This window comes from Tamandua tetradactyla, chromosome 10, assembly GCF_023851605.1.
Source record: "Tamandua tetradactyla isolate mTamTet1 chromosome 10, mTamTet1.pri, whole genome shotgun sequence".
NCBI classification, from domain to species: Eukaryota; Metazoa; Chordata; class Mammalia; order Pilosa; family Myrmecophagidae; genus Tamandua; species Tamandua tetradactyla.
Genome location: NC_135336.1, coordinates 104,772,948 through 104,779,973, shown reverse-complemented (window position 1 = coordinate 104,779,973; position 7,026 = coordinate 104,772,948). Strand labels below are relative to the sequence as shown.

General features: G+C 39.5%; 1 pseudogene; it reads right to left on the bottom strand.

Moving 5' to 3' along the window:
- Nucleotides 1-3,776: 3,776 nt before the first annotated feature.
- Nucleotides 3,777-6,435, bottom strand: LOC143648732 (phenylalanine--tRNA ligase beta subunit pseudogene; annotated as a pseudogene).
- Between the last annotated feature and the right edge of the window lie 591 nt (nt 6,436-7,026).

Genomic DNA, 7,026 nt, shown 5'->3' with positions numbered 1-7,026 from the left:
ATAAATGTAACTATAAAACATCCTACTTAAAAAAGGGATATTGTGTCCCAGTGGTAAGGCAGGGCAAGCCTTTGCAGGAGGTTAAGTGGGGAAAGAGGGGCCCAACTTAGGTTTCAAATCTCCCCCTCTCTAAAATAGAGAGAGGAACCAGAGGACCCAGATAACTAGGGAGAGAGAAAGCAACAATTAATTTGCTTTATTAGTTTTTCTTTTTTTTCAGGAAAACCATGCCAAAAAGTTCTCTGTAGAAAACTTGAAGATGCCTTCATATTGTTTTACAAAGTAAAGCCCTTCCAAGAAAATATCTCCTAAGGTGACTTTTTAATGCCGTTTTCTCCTTACTGAACTAAATATTTACTTTAAAATCTCAGGACCTCCTTTCATCCTCCCATCTTGGAATTCACTTCCTGTTCTTAGTGTGGCTACATTAGCAGTCATAGGAGTGTCCTCGGTAGAGGGTTTTCCCGTAGCTCCTCTAAAGTCAGGGCAATAGCGAGTGGGTCATCCGAAGACGCGGAGGGTAGCATGCAATGAACTGACTGTCTCTTGTGATGCAGCAATGTGCCTCATCGGAAAATATATCTTATGCTTGTACCTTTTTCTAGATGGCAATAAAAACAAAAGAACACTATTCTTCAGTCTGCATGTAGTAACTAGTAGGGCAAAGTAAAGTTTATTTTCAGGATGTTACAAACAGAAATTCAGAAATTCCAAGGTCTGTATTTTCTCCCAGTTCCTGTCATTTGCTGTTTTGTTTACAGGGTGTTTCCACTAAAAGCGAGAGGCCAGGACACATGAGGCTGACCACGGGACCCTAATCCCAGGCCAGCACATGCCCCATGGCGAGTGACCAATAACTATTTGTTGATTAAATTGCTCTATTTGTACCTGCTCTTCCTTTCATTTATATATATGTAGTGGAAAATATAAAGAACACCGTTGGCCAGGTTAACCATTTTTAAGTGTACTGGTCAGTGCCGGTCACCATTTTCACAGAGCTATACAATCTTCACCATTATCTATTTCGCAAACTTCTCCCTATCCCCCCAAAAAAAGCGCTGCACACACTAAGCAGTAAAGCCCCATTCCCTCCACCCTTTGGCTCCTGGTAACTTCTATTCTACTCTCTGCCTCTATGAATTTGCCTGTTCTAATATTACATATAAGTGGACTCATACATATTTGTCCTTTTGTCTCTGGCATCTGGCTTCTTTCACTCAGCATCAAGTCTTCAAGGTTCATCACGTGGTTCCAGGTATCAGAACTTAATTTTGGAATGATATTCTGTTGTATGGATATTCCACATTTTCGTTTTTCATCCATTGGTGGACACTTGAGTTGTTTCCACCTTTTGACTCTTGCAGAGAATGCTGCTGTGAACATTGGTGTGCAAATATCTGATTGAGTCCCTGTTTTCCTTCCCTATTTTGGAGGAATAGTCACAGCCACCATTTACCCAGCACTTTCCATGGCCAGGCCTGGTGCAGGCATTTTAATCCTGCAGCCCCTCCCAGTGGGAGTTACTGTCTCCATTTAAATCGAAGGAAGAGGTGATTTGCCTTCCTCTCCACTACAGAGGGAAGCCTGGGGATTTACAAGGAATCACTAACTAAATAGGCCTTAATCTCATCTGTGTTTCAAAACTGTGGCCAGTTTAGCTGGACTAACTGCAGTTTGGTGACCTTCTTGGTTGGTTCTCCTTCAGCTCTGCATCTCATACTCCTTGTCTAAGAAACATTTCTGGAGCACCTCCTGGGAGCCAGTGCCCTGAGCTGGGCGTTATGGATAGTGTGACCCCCACCCCCTGCCCCACTCCAAAAGACATTTCAAGTCTAACCCTTGCTCTCGTGGATGCAATCCTATTTGGAAATAGGATGTTTGAAGATGTTGCCTGTTAAGATAAGGCCAAACTGAACTACAGTGGGTTCCAATCCATTCCTGTTTTGTTAGAAAAAAAAAGTTACTTGTGGATCTCTCCAGACCTGTTTGATGCAGCATTATATATGTGAAAGTGTATATCCCTTCCAAAATTACACGAAGGGAACTATTCTATACCTACTGCCCTACAATTTGCTTTTCTCATTTTAACGTATCTGTTCTTGCCACATTAACACATGCACATCTACTTTATCTTATTAACTACTATTGAGCATTATACTATATTGGTAATGATATAACATAACTCATTTAACTTTTTTTCCCTTGGATGTGAGCAAATCTCACATTCATTGCAAAGGCCTCATTTATGCACAATGACAAACAAACAGGACAGTTGCTGATATATGAACATATGAATATGTCCAAAATTCAGGTAGTCAAGATGAGAGCATTCAAAGATGAAAGCAGTCCTCCTCAGGTTTCTAAGGCAGTTTTACTTTTTTCAAAGAGGACTGGGCATACTCAGAAGTTCAGAGCAGTGGAATATACCTTGCAGAGAAAGGGGAAAACCTTTTCTCATTTTTGAAGCCAATACATAGTGGTAGCTCCCCTCAAGAAAGTGAGTTCCCTGTCTTCTTTGGATCAAACCAGGGCAGAACACCTAGTACCAGGGGGACCCTTGACAGATGGGAACCAGGAGAAAGGGAGCACCAGGCAGCACCCACCAAATTAATTCACACCTATAAAACAGATGGGGCACCCACTCTGTGACCCCAGACGCGGGATGGCCGAGGACAGCCATCAATATCCACTGTTCTCACTGCCTGGTGCTGTGTAATGGTCTTAATTTAGCCCATGGAGAAAAACTTTGACCAGCAAATTCAAATTGTCATTAAGTCATAAATAATCTCAAGGAAATTCTTGCAATATGGAAAGGAATTCCTATTTACCTAATTAAAGCAAGGGTTACACAATCAACATTCCTGTTCTCATAAGGGTTTGTTCTACACAATGGAATGACTTAAGAAAAGCATGGCCTAATTTGGGCTTTATTTTATACTTTTGAAAGGAGCAGAAGGAAAAGAGAGAATCATTGATTCCCCACATTGGGGGCCTAGCCAGTACAAAACCAGACTTCGCAGATTCGAGGCCCAGCCACAGTTTTTGGAAGTTTCAATGCCCAGGGAAGGCCAGCAAAGCCCACTGAATGCCAGCCCCACAGAAAGAAGGAACAGTGATTATTCACAGTGTTCTAGCTAATGCGGGCTCAAAACTACAGAGGGCTTCAACTTTACATCTAAATTCTAAACCTGTTGCATTGCAACAAGAAACAATTCTAAACCTGTTGCATTGCAGCAAGAAACAATCTTGGGGAGCTCATCTTGGAAATGAAATTAAATATGGCTCAGGTTTCTGAAGGTCAAGCTGCTGCCCTTGGCTCGCTCCCTTTCAGGATCCATGACAACAGCCCCTGAAAAAAACCTCACTTAACTTTTAATTTTTATCACATGTGAAAGCATTTCAGCCATTAATACTCCAAATATTTTGCAGTCCTCTTGGACCCTCTCCCCCTTTCCCAGGACTTCAATTATATGTATGTTAGACCACTGGATAGCACCCCATAGGTCAGTGAGGCTCCATTTATTTGTTTGTTTCCATACAATATGAAGGCACTTACCTTCCTTTTAAAAATTATTCCTGAATAATGCTTTATAGATTTCTTCAAATAGGTCCTGCACGTCATTAACATTTATATTTTATATCTGTTTATATGTATATCTCTATTGTGAACAGAAACACTGATAAAATTAGATTTTAAAAATGTTTTTTTCTATATCTTGGAAATCTATAGAAATTATAGCTTTAATTAGTTTTGTGTTAATTAGTTAATATAGATCCATTTATGTAATAGGCTATCTTATCAAATTGTCTTTATGATTCTAACAATTTCTTTTTTCCAATTGATTTTATCGGTTTTTCAATCATATTGTCCACTTACGATAATTTTATGCCTTCCTTTGCAAAGCTTCTACCTAATACAAGGAACAGAAACTCATTCAGATTAGTTTAAGTGGAAAACAAAGTGGTTTGTAAGGATGCATTTAGACAAGAAAGCAAACACTGGGTGCGATCCAAGGCAAGTCTGAGGAGTTCTATTTACTTCACCTGCTCTCGTGATCCCATGGTCTCATTCTACAGTGATGTCACATGTAATCATATCTACATCTCCTTCTTTAAGAAGGGAAGGGCTTGTCACTTAGTTTATCACTAAGCCTTCCTAATTCAAGCACCTGGCCCATTTAACTACATCCAAATTTAGGAGGGTTTGTTTTGTTATAAATACATACAACCAGCACCATAAAACTTTCCAGTCCATCCAGTGCATCCTTCTCTTTCTTTTTTTTTTGGAGCCAGACAGTGTTTTCTACTTTATTAAACATTAAAGCCCAAATGGATGTTCCCTGTGGAGGAGGGCTGAAGGACACTGTGGGAGGGTGGGGATACCTTACAACTGAGACTGAGTTCACAAAAAGGGTTCAATATTGATTTCCAGGGAGGAGCAGGGCATGGTTAGTTCAAATTTGTTGATAACGTCAGGATGAAGGACCCCGAGCTTCCCAATGCTTTGACCCCTGGCAAAGATCTCAGCACATCGCCCGGGGAAGAAAGCAGTGCCTTCTGATGCTTTGATCACATATCCCCCCTTCTTTTCACCAGAAGGCACATTTAGTAGCTGCATAATTCTGTCCAGCAGCCCATGGATTATCTCAAACCCAGGGTTCTTGTTGTAATAAACAGCACAGAGATGCCTATAGTTTCTTGCACCTACATCTCTGCTGGAATCTTTTATTACAATATCAGAGATTTCAAACAGCTTCAGAGGTAGGGGCATCTTCCGATTTGCTGCCATTGTCTTTAGAAGGCCAGGAAGTAGGGTAGTGCGCGCCACCTGAAATTCAGCTGTTTTAGGGTTACTTATGTGGACTGCCTTTGTTGCAGAGATATCCAAACCAAGTTTATCAGCAATATCTTCTTGGGAGCACAAAGCAAAGGTAAGGGCTTCAGTGAATCCAGCTGCTGCCATGTCATGTCTTAGAAGTTCTGTGAGCTTATTAAGGGGAAATTGATTAGCTATGGTGTACGTTTTCGGGAGCGCCATCTGAATGTTATTATATCCATAAGCAATAGCTGCATCTTCTATAATATCACATGCATGGATAATGTCAGCTCTGGTTGGAGGGATTTCAATCTCTATTTGATTCCCATCGCCTATGACTTCTGACTTTAAATACATTCTGGTCAGAAGCTTTGCAAGATTTTCTGGAGTCTCTCTGATTCCAACTTTTTTGTTAATTAGATCAGCTCTCAGCATCTCCTTTCGGTAAGCCAGTTCTGGAAAGGTATATGATTTTCCATTAGGAAAAACTACCTCAGTTGCTTCAACCGTAAATTGATTCTCACAATATTCACTGAACATGGTGACAATAATATCCAAGACTATTTTTGCCTTTGTAAAGTCAGTTCCTGTACATTCAATAAATATATTTCTAGTCTTTACTGTTACTTTGGAATGATCCCCATTGATGATTGGAGGCATTGAAAGGATGACACCATTGCTATCATAAATAACTGGGTATAGTGGTTTATTCTCAATGATATGCAAATACTGTTTAAGGTGGTTGTCAGTCTTGTATATGTTCATTAGTTCACAGGCTGTATACTCCTTTGTCTTATTTAGAGGCTTGAATTTAATATCTGAAGGACGCTTTGCAGTATAAGTAAATGGGCCAGACAAACTGTCCAAATCATGGGTGCCAATAGCAACCAATGCTCTTTTCCTGCAAATATTCTGATGCAATTTCTCCTGAAGTTCAATGAAGCTGTCATATCGATCTTTAGAAAACTTTATATTTCGAAGAACTGCTGCTACAGCATAAGGTCGGATTTTAGCTGTCTCTTCTGTGATAATTAATTTCTGGATTTCTCCATTAGGCATCACCCGTTTATAGACTGGGGCCTTTATCCTTTCCTTAAAGACTTGAAGTCCTCGGACCAATCCTTCCAGACACAGGAGATCATATCTATTGGCGGAAACATCAATTTTGTAAAGAACTATATCAGAGACCCCCTTAGCCTTTTCATTTCCTTGTTCCTTACTTATAATTTCCTTCTCAGAAGTAATTTTGTCAAGTTCCAGACCAAATTCAAAACATAGTTCATCAAATTCTTCATTGGTGTATGTCCGGCCCAAGGCTTGGAAGAGCAGATCCCGCTTCACGCTGACAGTCGGCATGGCGAACGGGGCGTCGCATCCTTCTCTTTCTTATGCACTGGTCAAAACTTCAGCAAGAACTTTACAAAATTATCTGGAGAGCAGAGATCCTCTTGCTCTCAAAATCAGTGAGAAGCCTCTAATACTTTATTATGCAGAATGATGTCTCCTATTGCTTTTTAAAATCTACTTCATCGTATTTTGTTACATTTTTAAAGGTTTATATTTCCCCAGTTTCGTAAGTTTTTTAAAATAGAGAATAGACGCCTTGACCGATATTTCTTGTGAATACAGTGGCAAAAATCTTTGACAAAATACTAGCAAACTGAATCCAGCAATATTTAAAAAGGATTCTATACTATTATCAAGTATGCTTTATCTGAGGAATGCAAAGTTCATATCTGAAAATCAATTAATGTAACATACCATATTATAAAACAAAGAACAAAACCAACATGATCATTTCAATCAATGCAGAAAAAAAGCATCTGATGGGGTCCCTGGTCTAGGTAAATCCTGAAACCTAGAGGACCCAGCCTCTCCAGAGCATTAGATAGTTCCATCTCCCTACCCCATATTAGGGACAGACTCTTCCAAAATGAAAAATTTAGAATGGCCATAGCCCAAACACCCTTAAAGAGAGGAAAAGAAAGATCAATGGTGATGGTGGAATTAAACAGTGAAGATAAGATTTAAGAAATGAAAATAAATGCTGAATCATTAAATTGATATCTCTTTCAGCTCCAGTATTTTAGAGCAGCTAGAAGTAAAAATCTAAAATTTTAGATTGTAACCCACGTCAAACTCTGAAATATATTTTACAATTAATTGTGGTGCTGTGCTTTGAAATTTATAGCTTTTTTTGTATATATGTT